Here is a 6,060-nt window from a genome sequence, read left to right as displayed (position 1 = left end):
CCCTAAGAGGCCCACCTCTCCTCTTCTCCTCAAACATTTGGCCACGTCTTACCAGGCCTTATCAACCTATGCTCTTCTTCCTCTATAGTAATGTCACTGCACAGTGACTGCATTGCCCTCTTGAAAACAAATACAATCTCTCTAAATCTAAATAAAAAACTGCATGTCTGTCAATCACTAATCTTGATTCCACTGTCGGGCCAGGACGAGCTAGGGCTATCTTGGGCCCAGTGAGAGCTAGGGCGCGCGCGCGCACGCACACACGCACGCGCGCACGCACGCACGCACGCACGCACGCACGCTAATGGCCGGGACTAATGGCCTGGGGCCTCAAACTCCTAAACAAACGCCTCTACCATTGCATTTCTACCATTCTACCAGTATTGCCCTAAAACCTGCCCATAAAATGCATAAAATATAAGTCTAGTACCCAAACCTGACTGTTAAAGATCCTACTAGCTTTTTATACCATCTGTTGTCTCCTCTCAATTTTTTATAATAAACAGCCATCCTCTGCATTAAATATATTTGCGAGAGTACACACTGACAGTTCTATACATAATTACCCACATTAATAAAGTACATGCATTTGTAGCGTAATTCTTAGCACTGCTGTGTTGCTGGTAAGACTTGAAAGTCCACTTTCTGTGAATACACTATGTACATGAAGAATCATCCCCTCCACTTTTTCCCAGTTTTCTCCTGGTCCCTTATCTTCCTCCACTTCTCAACATGCTACCCATTGTTAACAATGTTACATCAATAAATAAAGCTGAATTGAAATGGTAGCTGTGAATCATGTGACTGTAAGTCATTCTGACTTTACAAAGAACAGGGAAAGTTTCCCCAAATTGAATTAGCTTAACGTACCCACACACCACAACACCAACTGGTTCTGTCATCTTCTTTTTCATTCCTTTGTGTAAAGGAGGAATATATATTTTCTATCTAATCACGAATGAGACAGATACACAGATCTATATTTACGACATGTCACACGAGTGAGAACTTAGAATTTGCTGATGAATACCTCTTAATCTGTGTGGGGGAAAAAAACATGCTCTACACTAGAAAGCAAAGGGTTTTCTTATATTGTTACGTCATCACATATCACCTTCAAGAGGGTCAGATTTTCAAGAGGCCAAACCTACATGACAATAAAATGTTCTTCCTTCAAGTGTGAAAGCTTTTAGCACATGCAAGAACATTCCTCTGTGCAGTATACATCAACACATAAGGCCCTAGTGTTGGCTGAGGAGAGGAGGCTTTTGTACAGTGAGTGCTGGATGCAGAGAATGAGTGTGGGTCATTTGAGAACACAACGATGACACTGTGGTGATTAAAAACAACATCTTAAGGAGACGTCTTAACGAGGAGAGAGTAACTAAGATCCTCTTCCAATCCATCCCCACTGTGCTTTCACCCAATAAGGTCAGCCAGAGAAATCTCTCTCATCTCCGAAAACAGTATACACTTTCCAATGTGATGCATGACTTGTGACAGCATGATATGAAGATTGAGAGGCGGGAGCACATTGGTGATCTTGATGTTTGTGTTGATGACCGTAAAAATTTAAAAAAGAGAATAATGTGTATTTCATTTAGTCTTTGATGATTCAGCTCTGCACATTCTCTTCCTCTCTTGTGCGTAGACGCAACAGGGTTGATGTGGAGGACAGTCCCTGACTCACACTGTCACACAGCTACTTGTAGTTACAGCGATGATAGTGACGTCACTCACGCTTTTAGAGTGTGGTCTTGGCGAGTGCAGCTGGCCTCCACTCACGCAGTGAGGAGTGTGCTTTTTTTTTTGTGTGTGTGTGTGCGGGTATATAAAAAACTGTATAGCGTGCTTTTACGTGTGTCTCTTCTTTTCACTTGAGAACTGCCCCTCAGTTCAGATTCACACACATGTACACACAATTACACACACATGCTAAAAAACACAATTACGGTTTCAGGACATTTTGGCCCCCCTGATCTTGGCGGACATCCACTCCCCCACCTCATCTAGGCAGTCAAGCGCAAGAACAATTAATGTGTTTGCCGTCGCAGCGATGCCATTTTATCAGGGAACACAGCAGTAGTGACGGAACTAAAGGTAATTTGACTGCTTGTTAACGTTCCTGTTATGTAACCATATGCTCAATTAAGACAAATAATCCTCTGGGTGATATTTAAATCTAGTACAGAGTTCAAATCAACGGCCTAATGATGCTTATTTTGGCTCAGGGTACATTATGTGCAAGGCAGCGGCCTAGGAGAAGACAGAGGAGCTGCTTAGCCTTCTGGGTCGCATTTATTAAGGAGAAGGTAGAGAGCACAGTGAAGAACATTTCAAGCTCACAGTACAGCAGAATGCCAAAAGTAACATGGTGCAATGGAAGCAGACTCATTTTGTATCTGTCGCTTCCTGCTGTTTCATTTAAACTTCACTCTGTAAATTAAAACATAAGGCCACTGTGTAAAATGCAAACTATGCCCAAGTAGTACCTCAGTCCTTGTCAAACAACATATATTCTACCTTCAAATTTTACACATATATTCTCTTTTAAAGGGCCAAAATGTAATATATTGACTGTACTGATTTATAAAATCAACAATGTCTTTAGAGATTAAAGAAACATGCTAAACTGAAATACTGGCTTCTCCAGCAATATTACAGCCAGTATATTCTCCTTTTAAAAATTTCCGTTCAGGAGCAGAACGTCTGTTTGTGTTTTGACCTGTGTGATCCCGCCCATTGCCCATTCCTCCAAAACCATTTACCCTTTTTTTTGCTGTGTTTAAACACAATCTGAGTTTCACAGATAAAATGAGACTTGGCGGGTATGGTCCTTGTCCAAGATGCAGAGTACAGAGAACCTAGCTGCACATGTACCACAGATTATGAATGTGAGTACTTAAATGTTGAAGTTACTTCAAATGCCCTTCCCTGGGGGCACTGTGGCGCAAGCAGTAGCCCCGACCACATTCAGGCTTGACGCCCTTGGAGGATTCAAAATCGGCCCAATGTAGGCCTAATGTAATTTCTCCTGTCCACTCCCCACCTCTTCTCCCTCTCATTTCCTGTCTCACATTTCACTGGACTATCACTAAAAGGCATAATCCCCCCCCCCCGAAAAAAAATGCCCATCCCTTCCACTAGCCATGATAAATTGGTTAAGGTTACCTTAAATTCAGTTTGGTTAAACCCAGTGCAACTTTCGAGGCTTAAAAATAAACATTCAATTTCTAGTCTTTTTTACACGTAGTAAGTTTCAATAAAAACTCCATACCATTACATACCGACATTCAAGCAGCAAAGATGAGACGTCGTTGTGTGGTGAGAACTGATAGAAAAACGATAACAACAACAATCGCCGCCATTTTCTTTATTTTTTGTAACCTACAATAAATAAAGAAGGCTTCCAGTCAATGGAAAAATGGCTTCTCCCCACCGATTGTTGTTTACGATTTTCTATCAGTTCTCACCACACAACGACGTCTCATCTTTGCTCCTTGAATGTCGATATGTAATGGTATGGAGTTATTGAAACTTACTACGTGTAAAAAAGACTAAAAATTGAATGTTTATTTTTCATTGAATGTTTACATAAAGTTGCACTGGGTGCCTTTAAGAAGTATAATGCTTATAATGCTCACCTGTTAATAGGATAAAATTAGCACCCGTCTTAAAATCCTTCTGGCTTCTTAGCTGTCTCCATCTTCATCTCAGGCTTTTTTTTGGTAAAAAAAAAAGTTACAAATCAAACATTATCTCTGTTCATTTCATGAACTGGACATACAGAGATAATTGTTTGATTCTACCTGACCAAAAAAGGTTTTCTTATAAAATAATTCACTACCTGAGTTGGCAGAAAGCACAAAGACGAGTGTGTATCTGTAAAATGTTTAATCCAAAATCAAAACTGTAGGAAAAACTGTGATGGAAAAATGCGGCAACCTCGGCCTGTGTGTGTGTGTCCTGTGTTGACACCTAATATGCACGTGTGTGTTGCTGTGTGTCTGTGCCACAATTAACTGACTGAAAGTCAAGCCTTGTTTTTTTTGTTAGATGCTGAAGGTCAGGTTGTTGGAACTGAAGTATTTATCAGTAGAAATAATCAAATCCAATATTTGAGAGCAAAAGATTAATATCAATATTAAAGAGTTCAGATTTACATTAATAGAAAGGATTTTAGTTGTTTAATATTAATATTAATTATTTTAGCTATTAGAAATGTTAATAATTGTCTCCCAGGGTGGCTTGACCCCACATCTCCGCTGACAATTTGGAATTCACCAAGCAAAATCTTAGATGCTGGTCCTGGCTACATGCCTTTGTCCTCCTGCGTTTCCCGTGCGTCCCAAGTTTTGCCAGATGCTGCCGTTTTCGCATTCTATGGGTGTTGTTTGTATCACATTTTCTAAAGTCCCTGCCCGTGGGGCTAAATTGGGCACTTTCCTCTCAGGAGCAGCAGCCCAGGCTGCTGATAACTGCACGTTCACACCAAACTATTCAAGGTTGTCAACTACGACGGTTCCCAGCAGTCAAACCAGATCAAAGTTGCTTTACACAGCCCGCAGTTAAATCCCCAAAGTGTTAAAGCTGCTGCAAGCTATCATTTTTATGGAATCGTGAACTTGAACCGTAACAGGATTGAACAGATGCTCTGACAAAAAATGGTCTCAGGGCTCTAATCTGCCTCTGAGGTCCATCAAGGTCCAGCCGTACCAAACCAAGAAACCTCCAGAGAGGGGAGTCCTTGTTTATCAGTTCTGGTTCTGGTGTCAGAGGAGTTGGCCAAAGTGTATCATGTAGGTCTGGCTTAATGGTCTATTATTCGGTCCTTAAAACCCCATTAGGCGATAATTGGAATTGTTTTGCTAAACAGCTTCCCCTACATTTGCAGAGTGTAGCTGCCTTGTACACCACAGTCATAATTACAAATTGTGCTACGAGACCCCCTAAAGGTCAGTGTTCATGTGTATTCGTTGACAAGCTGAAGAATATGGAACTGGTAAAGACAACGGCAAAAGCCAAAGAAGCATGTTGACTGACAAGGTACAGTAATATCACAAGATTTTACACAAATATGACTGCAAAGTTTATTGTGACTTCGGAGATGAATGCTAACATAACCAATCAATAACAAAACATTCATTAAAAAAAGTCATTGATATCAATTATTGATGCCCTCCTCATAAGAAGACCCACAATGCAGGTATGGGAAAGGACATGCTTAGCACAGAGCATTCTGGAGGTGTTGTTTTCTTGCATTTCTGATGGGAATAATACAGGGAGCTACTGCATGAGAAGGGGTTGCATCTCCCCTTCAGTTGCGGCTGCACAAGCTCATGTAGCCCTAGAGACCGATTTGCTGTGCTCCAGCGACTGAGCAGATGGCCAATGCAGTGGAGCAGTGTACATATGCAACCCTCTGGTCCCATTGCCAGCTTCTCCAACAAGCCTTTGATAAGTGGGTTTAATTGGCAAAGACCCCTGCGCCTGGGTTTCAGTACCTGGGGCCAGGCATAGCTTGGTAAGGTCCTTTCCTAGGAAGAATTGCAGGGCAAACTAGGTGTATGGGGAGTACTAGGTGATGACATGATCCAGAACTACCATGAAATAAGGTTTCTTTCGAAGCACTAGTGAATATTTTAGTGACTGAGAGCGGTGTGGTTTGAATATCGCAGTGGGAAAAAACAATTCACTACTTTTGCTCAAAGTACTTTTATCCAAAACAAGGTCTCTAACAAACCACAGGAAGGCACTGGATTGTCTGAAAGAGGTTATGTTAGTATAAGGAGTTCTAATCATGGTGCAAATACAAATGAGTGGCTTTCCATTTTGTGAAACTGTCACACAAGTAGTGAAAAAGCCTTGAGAGATGTTAGTATTTACATGTTTACATGAACAGATATACTTTTCCTTCACCATGGTCTATACACATGTATGATTTGTAGAATACACTATAGTCTGTTTGTCCATCATTTAAAATGACTGCATTTGAGTTAGCTAAATAATCACAATTTGTGCAATATGTAACAATGACACACACAATAACAATACAAATAC

The sequence above is a fragment of the Sprattus sprattus genome (assembly GCF_963457725.1).
Source record: "Sprattus sprattus genome assembly, chromosome: 12".
NCBI lineage: Eukaryota > Metazoa > Chordata > Actinopteri > Clupeiformes > Clupeidae > Sprattus > Sprattus sprattus.
Note: the sequence above shows the minus strand (reverse complement) of the source record.